Raw genomic sequence first — 15,805 nt, 5'->3', positions numbered from 1 at the left:
CTGTGGGATGATATCATTACTTAGCAGATAGGAAATGGCAACTGTTCATTAGCTGAGCTAGTCCCACCCTGACTCAATTTCCCTTGGGCTGAGCTAGGAAAAAAAGCACATCTGTGCTCATGTCATGCTGCATGGGCTGCAGTCACACCTGGTTCTGAGGTGGCTGCTGGCACTACCCAGGGGATTTGGGGAACCTCCCTAGGTGTGAATTTGCCTGCTGTCGTGGGCTGGGAGTGTTGGGTTGGAATGGTTACCCCTGCAGTTTCCCCCCCCAAGAAAATCTGCCTGGAAGACCCATCCCAACAGAAGTAACCCTGCTCCAGCTGGAGGAAGGCTTTCTAGAAATCATTTGTACCCTGAACTAATTAAAATGAGGGATCTCCACTGCCAAACCACAAGTGCTTTCTAGTGTCTGGAGTCTTGCTTTAAACTGATGCAAATACATGTGTTCTACATCTGTTCTGGAGAGTTCAGCCCTGACATTCTTTCATCCCATGCAGTATTTGTGAAATAAAAGGAAAAAAAGAGGATTGGATGTGCTTCATATAGATAGGATATTTACTTAGCTTGGAGGTGTTTCCACTGTGGTTTCAGTGCTCAGGGACTGCTCCTGATGGCCTGGGTTCAATTGAAGCTGGTGACTACTTGTGACTGACTCTGCTCCCACTTTAGTTGATTATTCCAGGTCTGTTGTGGAAAACAAGGTGGAGGGGGAATGTATGGGCAAACATAAACAGCAGTGCCACTGCAGCCCTTGTTCCTTTCCTTTGGAATGCACTACAGTTGGAATGGGCACAGGACTGTCAGTACTTCCATCAGGTGCCTGCCTGTGAAGGGTTTTCCCCAGGCTCTGTTCCAGGGGGTTTCCATAACCTTTCTGTAGTTGTTGGTAAGTGCTCCTGCTTTGTTTAGCAACAGGAAGAATCACTGGACATGGTAAATATGCCTTAGGGGCAGACTCCTGTGTGTTTGGTGAGCAGTAGCAGTGAGATGGTGATTGCACGCAAGACAGCTTCTGTTCTCTGTGCAATTGTAACACTTGTAGGAGGTGGTTTTTTGTTCAACTGGCAGCATTTGAGATAAAAATATTGTGTATTCTATGATTCTAGGACTAGTGTTGACAGTGTTGTCAAAATAAGATGGGTTAAAATAAAATGATTTTTTCCTGAATTTTTCCTTTTACTGGACAAATGAAATCAGATAGATCTGTTAATGCTATTTGTTGAGTCATTCATTTTTCATCCCAGTGCCTGATTCCCTTTCCTCTGGCTCTGAGCACAGCTAAGAAGCTGGAGGTGTTGCTGGTGGATATTGCCAGAGTCAGAGGGTCTCAGGCTCTGCCCCCTCAGTTAGGTGTGCTCATTGCCTCCAATGCCTGAGGAAAGACTCAGACTATTAAAGGCAGACAAAAGTACTCCTTTTTATTTTTTATTTTATGTGCACTGTTTGCTGCACAGGATTTCTTTACAGTATCTCAAGAATAGCAATTTGGGCCTTTTGAAAGTCAGCTCTGGCCATAAAAGCTATCTAGGAGAAAATCTCCACAGGACTGTCAGCACTGATGCTGCTGTGATTTATTCTGGACTTTGTGTGCATGGGAGCAGAAAGCAGCCATGTTAAAGTCTCCACAGCTGTACCCTGCCTGAGGCCAGGGGTGCCCAGAGAAACTCTGCCTCTCCTGTTGCTGAGCCAGCCCAGCAGCCACTCCTTCCCTCAGCTCTCTCAGATACCAATCCATCCTGTGGCTCATGGAGAAAATGTGGGGATCCTGCAGGACTGACCACTGGTAGCTCTAACCCTTTCTAAGCCACGTGCACACTGGCAATCAGTGACAGGGTCAGCAGTTCAGCTGGCAGCACATCATCATCATGGCTAAATTGTGACACACCCCTGTGAGATCAAGGCTCCTTCTGCACATGATTATTATTTATGTATAGCATGTGATAAAAATTCACAGTATCACAGGGAGGCTAAAGCTGAGACCAGCATAGGAACTGTAAAAAGATTTTATCACTGAGAATAGTCAGTTTTGCATAAGGAACAGTTTTATATGAGAAAATACCAATACAAGAGCGTTTCTCAGAAGTATGCTGATATTGGCAAAATTTCTAGCAGGGAAAATTAGCAAAATCTTTGATTTCAGCAAAGCCAAAGTGCTTCATTTCAACTGTCTTAAGGACAGAAAAAGAGTGGGACACTACAAAAAGTAAGTCAGTCTTGAACAATTTGATGCCACAGAAAGAGACCTGACAAATTCAGTTCTCAACTTCCTGAATACATTCTTCCTTATTTTTTAGTTTTCATTGAAAACTTAGCCATTTCAGTTTTTACTGTGAGTACTGAGGAAAAGCCTGGCTCCATGGTGCTCCCAGTGGGAGAGTGGTCAGAGCCCTTGACAAGTTTCATCTACAATGCCCAGGGATGAGTGAGACTGACAGCAGGGAGCAGATCAAACCATTTCACCCACTCAAGTCCAGCCTTTCCACCCACATCAGCCTCTCTCCAGGGCTTGATGGCAACCTCCAGATGAAGAGAATGTGCCAGGTGATCTCAGCAAGCAGGCTGCACCTCTCTGTACAGTGATGGCAGGAGGTGAAGCACTGGCCATGGGCTGGATGCCCTAAACTGCACATGTGCTCTCACCAGCCTCTCCTTGCCTACACTAAATGTATGTTTGGCTCAAGGATGAAATCATTCAGCATGTTTAATATGGTTTCTGCTGTTTAGTCCCCCAGTCCCACTATAAAATCCATGATAAAAGACCATTAACAAAGCTGGAAACAGCTTCTCTAGGAATCATCCAGAATATTTCTGAGCCATAAATATTCTGTCACTGCCGATTTAATTTCTAGTCCTCAGAAAAATGCAATTACAAGAGACAAATGGTGATGAATGCTGAAACCAAGGGTATGTTTTTGACAATGGGTGACAGGACTGGCTCTCTGTGAGCTGGAGTCAGAGGATTGCCAATAGCCATCCATGTTTTAGCACTGCCAGTTTTTGAAATGCCTCACTTGCACTGAATCCCCTACAAGACATAAATTTATGCAACTGTTTCACTCAGTCATTGCATTGCCTATTTGAATGGGAGGATGTCAGAAACCCAAATGCTGGGACAACATTTATGAAGAAACTTGTCAATTAAATTGGTAAGAATAAAAGTAGGCAGGGTAGCTCTGATTCACAAAAGCACCCAAGAGGGGTTTCCTTTGAACTCAGCACACCCTAAATCCCACACTGAATGAAGACAACCATCTCACAGCTCCTGAACAGCTCACAGGACCCACACTGGGATATCCTCTGGGATGATCATTTGGGCTTCCTGTGTTTTTCAATCTCTCCAAGTAAAATTGAGCCACCGAACTCATATTTGTCTCAATCCTAATACCTGCATCATCATTCAGGTGTATTTTGTCACAATGAACTTGGAGTAGAAAATGCTTTAGGAAATGCTTTGCAGCCCCTTCTTCCCCAAAGGCCCAAACTGCTTTAATTAGAAATGCTCTTCAAGCACAAGGTTTGGATGCAGCCAGTGAGAGTCACATTTCAGGAGGACCATCAATGGTCTGATAAAGACACAACACTTTCAAGCAGGCTGCTGGGACATTGGAGGATATTTGAAACCTGTTGACATGCAGTTCTAGCAGAAGTGCAAAATGAAATGTAAGGTAGTAGAACTGGAAAATGAAATGCTGTTAGACAAGGCTGCTCCCCAAATTGGCTCTGCCTGGATCCAGCTGCCCTGCAGCACAGCCTTGTGCCTTCCTCCTCACTGCCCTCTGCTCAGGACCAACCCAAATCTGGCGCATTTAAACTCCTGTAAGACACAGAGCAGCTGATGGGCAGCGGACCTCGTGGCCCCTCCCACCGCTGCCGCCATCCCCGCCTTTGCCATCCCATTGGTCCCTGCTGTCCCGGCTACCGCGGTTTCGCCATCCTCGCGGCCCCACCCCTCAATTCCGCCTCTACGAGCCCGCCCACCAGCATCATCGCAGCCCCGCCGCTTCCCCCCCGCTACCCGCTAGTGCGGCCGCTCCTCCGGCCCCTCACGTTCCCCTCGCCCCCGCCGACACGGCGCCGACACTTGGGTGGTGGCCGAAGTTCCGTCCGCGTCCGTCGCTGCCTGCGCGCGCCCGGCGCGCGCCTGCCACGGCGACCGGCACGCTGCACACTCGCCCGGCACGCGCCCGCCACGCGACCGCACGCCGCCTGCCGTGCCCGGCCCGCACCCGGCACGCCGCCCCGCCCCCCGCTCCCCGCCCGCCCGCCGCCGCTAGCCGCCCGGCCGCCATCCAGTCTCCCCACGCAGACCTAGCTGCCTATGCCACGCATGCGCAATTGCTAACTGTGAGGGACCCAACACTATCCTCCTCCCTCTGGTCCAGCTCAAGTGACAGGAATACTGTCATCCTTCATGGTGAAGGATGTTGAGCAAGAGCTTGATGGCTTTGCTGAAGCCATAGCCATGGCACAGCTCCCTCACTGCTCACCTTCTGTGTGAACCATTCCATTTGCATTGACACTGTATTTTGGTTTTTAGATCAGCAAAATGAGTCTCTAAGGAAAATATGAAAGGGTGGGAAAGAAATGCTGACATTTCAAAGTGAGTCTTTAAGCTGAAAAACTTTCTCTTAACATTTCTCCCTTGGAGGTATCTCACTGAATATTTATCATTGAATTTCTTTGCTCTCAGGTAACTTTCACTTGAGGAAGTGTATTTAGTATTTAGGCCATGTAAAACACCTTGCTATGGTGAACATAATTCCAGGGCTCCGAGTTTGCCCAGACACTGCGCTCCTCACCTCACTTTTGTAGCTCACTGAGAGCTTCCTGCACAGTAAATACTCCTTCATGGTGCATGGCACTGATAAAATCCCTCTTTCCCGCAACACCTGGCTGCTGTGTGGTAGCTGTGGGGTAAGGTCAGGCACTTTGCTTAGAGACTCATCCCAGAAGTGATCCATCTCCCCTCAGGGGACAACACTGCTAATTACTGAGCAAATAACCAGACTCTGCTCTTTTATGTTCCTGTGTGCTGAAATACAATACAAATCCTTGACGGGGTCTGATCCAAAACCAATCTGATTTTGTGGGCTGTGAATCAGGGTTGCTGCAAATAATTCCACACACACCTCCAATAAGACAACTGCATGAAAGGCAGGTAACCACAGGCAGAGCCTTCCTGCACAGCTTCAGAGAGCTGGGACCGCTGAAAGAAAACCTCCGTGTGCAGATTTCAAGTCTTGTGGGTGTCTTCTCTCTGGGGCTGAGCCAGTGCCATGGCTTGCCCCCTGGCAGAGGATCTGCCTGATGTTCTGCAAGGAAGCACAAGGGCTGCTCTTGGAGAATGTGAATTTTGACTGTCTTTTTCTGAGTGGTGACCACCCAGAGGATGATTTCTTCCTCTTGCTTCCTAATTCCAGTTTCTGGTGGGAAGGAGGCTGAGAAACCAGAGCTGTGTGAGAACTATGGAGCTTCTGAGGGAGCTTGAGGTGGGAGAGTGCTGGGAAGCACTGTGATCATGTCCAGCTTTAGGCAGAGGAGCTGGCTGAGATCACAGCCCCAGGGCCAGCCCAGGGGGATGGAGCCCACGCTGTGCTCCCTCAGGAGCCGCTCCTGGGCGGTGTCGCGTCGAGCAGCGCGTACTCGAGCCGTGTCTGGCGGGCAGCAGCCCCCAGCCAGCCCGCCGCCAGCGCCGCACCCGGGCGCGGTTTACCGGCCTGGCGCTTCACCGCCGCACATTCGGCACCGCCCGCGGCGCCAGCGCGGAAAACCGCGACTCAAGGAGAAAAGAAAGCACAAAGTACAGACACGCAATAACTCGTCCGTCTTAAAGGCGGAACTCCTCACGTATTCTGTGTTTTTACGTATCCTTGGTTTCCACAGCAGCACATTCCCAGAGGGAGCCCGCGGTGGAGATTCCCGCGCAGCAGATTCAACACAGCCCGTGTTTCCCGCCCGGCTGCTTCGCCGTTTTTAAGATGTAAAAACGGCCCTGTGTGCTCCGTTCCCTTCTTTTCCATCCAGTGTGTGTGTAAGTCCAGCATCCAGAGCAGGTGGAAGCATAAACCTCAGGGAGCAGAACGTGCTCTTGGGAGCTGAGATCTGCTTGTTCCAGTCAGCAAATGTTTCTGACACACCATGCTTAGTGATGGGCTTTTCCCAGGAGGGTTTGTTTTGACATGTCTCAGGCACAGACATTGCTGTCACACCAAAATGGTACAGAGCGAATTTATGGCAGTTGCTGTCTGAGATGGGGACTAAATAGGGTAAGAATAGAAAAACAGGCAGTAAGATGACAAATTGTCTTCCACCTCAAGTCCTAACTATCAGCAGGTTGAATAAATCTCAGCAGAAATCATCAGCTTCCCCCTGCTTTGCAGTGAGCATCCCAAAAGGCTGTGGTTGGGGAGGAGTTGGAGGAGGCAGGAGGTGTGCTCCACCAGGACCCTGCCCTGCCCTAGGGGCTTCCTTTCTCCCTCCCGAGGGTGTGCAGCCTCAGGCTTTGGTGGTGAGCACCTTGGCAAACTATGACCACCTGCTTTTTTAGAAAAGCAGATACTTTGGTCAAATATGAAGAGAAGGTCGTGGAAAACATTTGCTACCCTTTCTCTTTTAATTAAGCAACCCCCAAACCCCAGCCCAGGCTTACCTGAGATCCCAAAGCTGTATTTGTGATGCTATAAAGCCACAAAGTGTCTATTCCTGAGAAGATTTCACAGTAACACCGTGACTGAAAAAAGCAGTTAAATGATCTGTCTGGGTCTCAAGTGTCTGGAAACCGTTTCTTGGGCAGCGAGTGCAGAAAAAAAGAGTTTATACCTTGCAAGTGAACTGGCCTCCATTCTGTGGCCGAGGCCTGGCTCTTGGTTTGAGATTGGGTGTCTCTGCACCTGAGGACTGTGTTGTTAAGGGGGTGCTGTGAGTACTTAGATTTTGTGAGTACGCAGGTTTTCTCTCTGATCAGACAGTTGCCAACCAGGTACACCTAGGTACTGATAAAATAGAAATACAAATGCCTCTGGAGCAAACCCCAGCCCTCTGAAAAGCTCTGAGTCTGTGCAAAGTGTTTTATGTGCTGCTGGCTTGTGTAGGTTCTGGTGAGCTACAGCCCCAAGAACTGGACACTTTTCCAGGGTAGAACTGCATCGTAGCACAGCTCCTGAACTGCAGCTTTGCCATCTGTAAAAGCAAGAGGCAAACTTGATTTTAGAGGGATGCTCCTAATGTTGTCAAGCAGAATCCTCCAAGGAGGTAAAACTGCCAGACCTGCCATTTGTTTCTGCTTTATTAAACTCCACATTACATCCCCTGTCCTGTCTTTCTTCTTTGCACTCTTACCTGGACATGCCCTCCACTTAGGGAATTGAAGTTCTGTGCTGTCCTGGTCTGGTTCGTGCTTATCCTGCTTCTTTAGACACTGTCTAACTCTGAGGTGCTGGAGAAGTGTCCATAGTTGACCGGGCTTTGTGTGGGAGGGAACATTTTGGTGATTTTTTTCCTGCTGCTGCCATAACGCCAGTGAGGTTAGGACCAAAACATGGCAAGGCACAGAGTGAGTTATTAGCCTGAACAATGGATTTAGCATGAGCAAATTGCCTTCAGGCACGTGCAGTGTCCTTCCCAGGCTTCAGAAAGCAAATCCTGAGGTGCTGCAAGCAGTGTGCCACGTGCTCTCAGTGTCCAGAGACCACAGGGTGTGCAGGGGTGTGGATCCCTTGGGCCTGCTCCAGGGAGAGTGTGCTGCTGTGGAAGGAAGGCTGTATATTGTTTAAAAGAGCAAGTGCTGTAGGAGGAAATGGTACCGATGTGTCAGAATGGGTTGTGCATGCAGGACAGGAGACCTATATTTATTAGCTCAGAATAACATTGACTTTATAACAGCTCCTAAAGGTCCTTCCTGAGGCTGGGCTAGACTCTGGAAATGCAGAGATGGAGACCAGGAGTGTCCTGGAGCATACAGAGGAAAATGGACTATAAAGTTATGTAGGGAGAATTGTAAGGGGGCACAGTATTCCCCAATGAGTTGCAGCTGTGTTAACACCTGTAAGTAATTGAGAACCAAGGCCATAAAAGGGTGGAGCCGGACAAAGAGTCAGAAGGCTGCCCAGAAGATGACTGCAGAGGAAGACTGCAAGAAGCAGGAGAAGGTTGCTCAGGAAAAGACTGCAGGAGGAGAAGATGGTGAGTTCCCCTGGAGGGGATGGACTCTGTGACTGACCCCACAAGGGTAGACCCCAGGAGAGGGTTGGAGAAGCTTTGGACATGCCAGGGCTCTGTGGCAGTCTGGCAGCAATATCCTTCATTGGATTGCTGCTGGATTAGCTGCAGATGCTTCTGGCTGTGTGCTTTGGGAAAAGCCCCTGGAGGGGATGGACATGTATTGGGAAAAGCCCCTGGAGGGGCTGGACTCTGCTGTTGTAATGTATTGCTGTAATATAGAAGTATTGTTGTATTGTTTACTGTTATGTATAAGTATTAGTGTAAAGTGTTTAGGGCTACTGTGACCCACTGGGACGGAGTGGGGGAGGCGGCGTTGGTGAAGCTGAGAGTGGCAGGTGGAAGCCACAAAGAGGTCTAGACCTGATTATCTAATCAAGACACCTGGGAATAGGTGAGCCACCAACAAGCAATGAGGGATTTGGTTTGGGACATTTAAGGTATTTACTTTGAGTTATGACCGCCTCGACAAGCAGAGATAGATGCTGTAGTAATGTAACTGGTATAATGTATTACTGTAATGCATAAGTATAGTTGTATAATATGTTACTGTATATGTATTGTTGTAAATGTGTTTAATACAACAAGTGGTGACCCCGACGTGATCGACTAGACCAACATGATTGACGTGATCGACGTGACTGTGACGTGATCGACGTGACTGCCATGTGATCGATGTGATTGTGACGGGTGGTAAAAAAGTAAAAAGGAAAAAGGAAAAAAAAGAGTTAAAAGAAAAAGGGGGAATTGTAGGGAGAATTGTAAGGGGGCACAGTATTCCCCAATGAGTTGCAGCTGTGTTAACACCTGTAAGTAATTAAGAGCAAGGGACATAAAAGGGTGGAGCCGGACAAAGAGTCAGAAGACAGCAAGAAGAGCTAGGAGAAGGCTGCCCAGAAGATGACTGCAGAGGAAGACTGCAAGAAGCAGGAGAAGGGTGCCCCGGAGAAGACTGCTGCAAAGACAAGGAACCCCAGGAGAGAAGGGAAGAATCCCAAGACCCCAGGAGAGGGTGAGGACCAGAAGAGTCCCTGGAGAAGATGGTGAGTTCCCCCAGAAGGGATGAATAATCTCAGAAGAAGACTGACCCCACAAGGGTAGACCCCAGGAGAGGGTTGGAGAAGCTTTGGACATGCCAGGGCTCTGTGGCAGTCTGGCAGCAATATCCTTCATTGGATTGCTGCTGGATTAGCTGCAGATGCTTCTGGCTGTGTGCTTTGGGAAAAGCCCCTGGAGGGGATGGACATGTATTGGGAAAAGCCCCTGGAGGGGCTGGACTCTGCTGTTGTAATGTATTGCTGTAATATAGAAGTATTGTTGTATTGTTTACTGTTATGTATAAGTATTAGTGTAAAGTGTTTAGGGCTACTGTGACCCACTGGGACGGAGTGGGGGAGGCGGCGTTGGTGAAGCTGAGAGTGGCAGGTGGAAGCCACAAAGAGGTCTAGACCTGATTATCTAATCAAGACACCTTGGGAATAGGTGAGCCACCAACAAGCAATGAGGGATTTGGTTTGGGACATTTAAGGTATTTACTTTGAGTTATGACCGCCTCGACAAGTAGAGATAGATGCTGTAGTAATGTAACTGGTATGATGTATTACTGTAATGTAGGAGTATAGTTGTGTAATATATTACTGTAATATATATAAGTATTGTTGTAAACATGTTTAATACAACAAAGTTATCAGCCCAGGAATTCACCAGAGGAAATTTTGGGGAAGAACTCTTGTTCCTGTATGTTTTCAGTGTATACTGGAGCCTTTCTCCAGCGTGGGGTGTGCCAGTTTGCAGCAAGATCTGTTTGGGTATGGTATACCAGCTTGGCTTTGCAAACATCAGAGCCCTGGGCAGGTGAAATAAAACACTGGGGAGAGTCTGAGGGGGCACAGTGAGGGAAGTGGGGAGGGAGGGACTGTGCTAGCACAATGCGAGTGCATAATTCCACATTCTTGGGAGAGTTTTGCTGAAACATCCACTTTTAAAGAAAATATTTGGGGATCATTATTACAGGAAATAAATTTCATGGTGTTTTTAAGTTGTATCTATAAAAAGCTAGAAAGGATACTGAGTAGACAGTCCTGGTCTGGTGAGCGGGCCCCACAGCTGTGTTGGCTTCACAAATGTTTTGCATGTGCTGTTCTTAAAGAGCAAAGGAGAACAAAAGGGGGAAAAAGCCCAACACAAAAACCTTCAGTCCCCTCATCTTCCAAACCATGAGAATTTTTCCTTTTTTTTGTGTGTGTGCAATAATTGTATCAATTATGGTTTGCGTTTTTTCCGCTAAGTGTTTGAAATAACGAGCAGAGGCTGGAGCTCCAAGAAGCCGCAGTTGGGGAGAGTCAGGCATAAAGGGAGCCCAACCATATTTGTGAGATGAAATTGCAATTATGTAAATTGCAGCTACTGGACGTGTAGGCATGGGAGCCCAGGACAGCAGAACTGGCAAGCTCTTGGTTACAGTGCAAAAGAATTCTCATTCGTGCTGCAAGGCAGGGCCACGCTCGGCAGCTTGCTCGGGAGCGTGAAATCGCCTCACGGATGTGTCTGCCTGCTGCTTCTATTTTGGTGTGCAAGTCAAGTGGCTGGAAGCTGCTCTCTTTAATGATTTCCCCTTGTTTCCTCTAGCAAACAGCTGCACCACGTTGTCTGACACCAGTTAGAGTATTTACTGGCCAGTGCTCTGCAGAGACGAAAAGGGAGGCATTCAATCTAATCTCCTTGGATGTCTCAGTGTTTGCACTTGGAAGTTTCCTTTTCTGCAGTCTTTGGGCAAGTGCAGAACAAATTAATGTTGCAGTTTGACACAGGCTGCCCCCTGATTACTTCCAGGAGCTCCCGGGGCACATCTTGAAGAACTCTTTGCTCTTTGTAGGGTACAGCAAGTAGAAAAAAATAGCTTGTTACTCAGAATTGCTTTTAAGCATCCAGCTGAGCAGATCTGAGCAAAGTCATGCATTGAGCTTCTTCACCTTGTTAACCAGGCATTTAGACCAGAACATGAGCCTCACGAAATACATGGACACTAAGGTTTGTTAGGTCATTTTTGATAACTCGAGGCTCCATTGAGGCAGGAGGGATGCGCAGATCTGACTGGAAGTGGGTTCACAATGCAGCAGGGGGGCCTGAGTCCAGCTTGTGTCAGCTGGAGGCGTGACCCAACCTAGATTCAGGTTCCTGAGAGTCATTGTGAGGGAGTTCTTCTCATCTGCCCAGTCTTTGTGCTCAGGTGGTCACTGCAGGCACTTCAGACTGCTAGGTGTCCCTGTGCCAGCAATGTACGGTCACAGGTCTCAGTGTGCAGGGAAATCTGCTGGGCAGCGACCCACAGCAGCCTCTCTAAAGGCTGCAGAAGTGTATGGAAATGGACCGGCATTGACAAAACTAACTCAAGGTGCCTTAATGGGCAGCTGTATGTGTAACTTTATGCTGTGCCTGTGTGCCTGTACCTAATTGCCCCAAGAGTTCCTGCTATATCGAACAAAAAAATAGGCAGATATGCCTCATGCTTCCTATTTCCTTCTCACAAAACTGCTTTTCACTCAAGGTATTTTTTGCCTGATATTTTAAGGCCTGCAGAAGGCTGGACCTGTGCAGTGCCCAGCCACAGCAGTGGGAGTCTCGGGACACCAGTGACAGATCCATCACCTGAAGGAGTTGCTAAATTCTTGAATCTGCTCACAGTTGTGAAGGCTGTTTGAATATGAGTGTTTGAATATTGTGTTGGCTCACACAGTACATGTGAGGAGTCAGAAATAGAAGTGAGCTCTCCTGAACGCAGAGATGTATGCTTTAACAATAAAACAATTTGCTTTCTCCATCCAAATCCCCAGGTGCTGTTTTGAAAAAAATATCTAGAGCAGCAACTTTTCATTTGTAATCCAGCTTGCATAGCAGACACTGGAGGCTGGGTGCAACAAATCAAGGTGGAAATGGCTGGTGCATACTTCTCGGTCCGGCCATATGCTGCAAGCAATGATTTTGACAGATGCATTTTTCCCCAGAGATTGCACTAGGTTCATCAGCCTTAGGTTAAATGTGAAGGATCTGAGGTAAAATTCCAGGGCTCTGTCCATTAGCCACTGAGCCCGTGGTGTTTGTGTTAAAACAGCATGATGGGAAATGTGACCTGGTGCTTGGGAATTGAGCTGGTGCCAGGTGTGCCACACACGTCTGACAAGGGAGGACATGATGGTGTTGGATACGTTCTTGTGCACAAGGGCTCTGCAGGTCGTGGAGAGCGCTGGTTTTTATTTAATAACAGAGGTATGCAGGTGCTAATTGGAACCAGATGTGTGTGAGGCCAAAGCCAGAGTTCGTTACACCACACTGAAATGACGGCCTTGCCTTTCTGGGACTGGAAGGACGTTTTGGATCAATCTTTATTTATTGAAATATTTAGGCAGCTATGAATTCTAGTGCTTGAACTCTTCATTTCACTTTTGCCTGAGGAGCTACCATCCTCTCTTTCTTCCCTCCGTTGAAAGCCCCTTTGCTATGGTCACACTTGAGGAAACCTTCCTGGAGGGGCCAAATTGGTATGGGAGCATCAGGAGGTGACTGGCTGACCCAGGTCTTACTCCTCTGGCAGTCTGTGATGTTGGCATTGCGTCTCTCTGCAGGGCTTTGCCATGCACAGAGGCTCTGGCACTGCCAGCCTGTGTGTGGTCTGAGATAGTCCCAGCTTTTTTGTTTTGCCTACCTTATTATCCTCTTCAGACAGCAGGAAATGAATTGATGATTTGCATGATGTGGTATATTTCAATTTCATCAAGCAGGAGGCAATAGGCTGCATGGGACAGCTGCATGTTACCTTTGGTTTGCAAGGGTGGCCAGTCCAGGAGCCCTAATGTGTTCCAGGGTCATGGAGATAGTGAGGAGACCAGCTGCCACACATTTGGGTTATGCCACGCTCAGTGGCGGATTTCCTGTATTTTGTTTGGATCTGTCAGTGCTGTAGGATAAGATGATGATGCTGAATGAATCATTACCTCTGAGCCCAGAACCTCGAGACTTTGAAATTGGTATGAGCCCTGGAACTGTGGTGTGGCTGTGCCAGAGGAGCAGGGAGGCTGCAGGCTCCACGATGAGAGTGCTCCCTGATGGCCTGGGAGGCCTTAGGCAGGCTGGCATTTCTGTTTTCCATCAGGTTTGTGGTTCAGTGTGTTTGACCAGTTCTGTCCCTCCTGGTGCAGTGGGAGAATGAGTAATCAGCCTGCAGGTTGGTTATTGACAGTAATTCCAGAGGGGAGGCTGCAGCCCTGAACAGTGTTTTCTCACGTGGGGACTGCCTGGACTGCTTAGATTTTTGGCTTAACAACAGGTTAAGAGGTCTTGCGTACTGTGAGTTTGAATCTCATTAAGAGGTTTTTTTAATCAGTGTTAACCTCCTGAAATCAAGGGTGTTTTGCTTCTCGGGTTTCTGCTCCTCTTTGCTTTTTCTCAGACTTAATAATATTTGTACGTTCCAGGGATGTGCTTTTGCTGTTGCCATGTAACATAATAGCAAGATCTGCTCTAATGCTTGCACAAAGTTTTATTGATCCCATTTCAGTGCTCACTGGGGAGTCTGTTATGGGGCCTGAAATGATTAAAAGTAGCAATGTTGCTTTCCATTGTGGGTCTGACTTTGCCAGTCACCAGAGTTACAGCAGTTACTGTAGTTTGGAACTGAGCTGCTGATAGCATGCATAGTCAGATCATGGGTGTGTGCACAGGACTAGTTTAACATAGTTGTGATTTTACTGTATGGCAATCACTTTGACCAGAAGAGAGCATGGATTTGCTGTAACCCCGGTGCCCTTTTGGTTGTCGTGTGGTGAAGAAGATCCATTGTATGGAAGCTGTCATTTCCACAGGCAAAAGGAAATGTTTTTCATAAGGTGAAATCTTCAGCTTTATTTCTGTGCAATGTGCTCAATGTGGTTATTGAAAGAACTAAAAGCTGAACAATGATGTGAGAGCTGGCAATGCAAGTGCTTTTAATTAACTTACATAGCCCAATGCCCTCAATGGAGACATGATTATGTGTCCAGCTTGACGTGAGGCGTGTTTATTCACACTGTCAACAGGAGGGTTTAAAAAAGCTGTGTTAAAATGGCTGTACCTTGGATTCATATCAAACAACTCTTGTCATCTTTTCCTAGCGTCTGTCTGGTTTACACAGCGAGGTGTACACAGGCTCTTCTGTTTTGAAACCTGCTTTGTTGTGGGGATTTTTAGCAGAGTTGGTCTTGCTGCGTGCCTTTGCTGTGTACACACAATTGCTGTCTGAGCAGCGGTGTGATAATGAATTTGTTTATCATACAGGTGACCATTCAGTCTAAATGAAAGAGGGAGTTAGGTTTCAGTCTTGGTTTTTTTGGATTTTTTTGGCCACTCTAGTATTGTAGTTTGGGCCTACCTTTCTTCTTTCTCAATGGAAATCAGTGATTTTTTTTTTCCAAGAGCCATCTAGTTTTATTAGAAGCAATTGACTGAAATGGGTCAGAACACAAGTGTATTTTTAAACTTGGCATATCAGTTCCCTGTTACTTCTGCTCTTTAGATTTAGTCTTTTGTGTAGGAACATATTGAATTTGATGACTGACCACAGACTCCAGCAAGAACAGCGTAGGTATAATTTTCCAAACTTTCCTTGTGCCTGGGGGACACCAGGGGAATCTTTGTCACAGAAGGCTATGTGCTGCCAGCCTTGTGCTGATGGTACCCACTCATGTCAGCATTGGTCATCTACACTGATAGTGGAGCAAGTAAAATTAGAAAACTTCCTGGTGAAAGAGACATGGATTCCTTGGCATCCCATATAGCAGAGGGATCCTCTGTGCTTTTCTTCCAATGCCATTACCTCTGACAGCCATCAAGAAAATGAGGCAGGGGAAGGCTTAAGTTTTCTTAAAAGCTTGGCTTTGACAAAGGAACATACAGTGCATCCAACAGCTTTTCTTCAAGCTCCATCTCAGCACGAGGAGCATGGTGCTCTGCTATGTCCCGTGCCTCTGCACTTTTCCCGCTCATCAAGATGTATGTATAATTGTGCCTGAACTCCAGGGTGATTCAGAAATGCTACAGAGCTGTTGCTGACAGGCAAAAGGCAGGGTCATACAGACAGGCAGGAAAACATCTTTTAGGGGTATTTTTTAAAGGTTCTTTAGCAGTTTTTCTTTTGTGTTTTTTCTTCAGAATGGCAACTTGCCTTGATGACAGCCAAGGCCTAAGTTCACCTTGTCCCTTTCTGCCCCTCAAAGAGGCCAGGTGTAGCACAGCAGCTTACCTGCATCTCCAGTGAATTTAGAGAGAAACTGCCCAAGATTACTGAGTGTCCCTGGAAATTGTCAGGGCTCATCCAGCTTATAGATCCAATAAGAAACAGCCAGCGTTGTGTTGGGAAATCACAGGTCCCTCAGATGAGTTCTTTTGAAAACCCCGGGAGGAGGGTGTGATTGGCCATGTGGATGAGGCTGAGGTTACTGTGACCTGCTGGCACTGTGAACTGCAGGCAGGACTGCACGAGGGATGAGTGCACACTGGGAGCCCCAGGCCTGCAGATCTGGCAAAGCCTCTGGGTGTGAAATCCACGTTTGCA

Source organism: Camarhynchus parvulus, chromosome 4 (genome assembly GCF_901933205.1).
Source record: "Camarhynchus parvulus chromosome 4, STF_HiC, whole genome shotgun sequence".
NCBI lineage: Eukaryota > Metazoa > Chordata > Aves > Passeriformes > Thraupidae > Camarhynchus > Camarhynchus parvulus.
Note: the sequence above shows the minus strand (reverse complement) of the source record.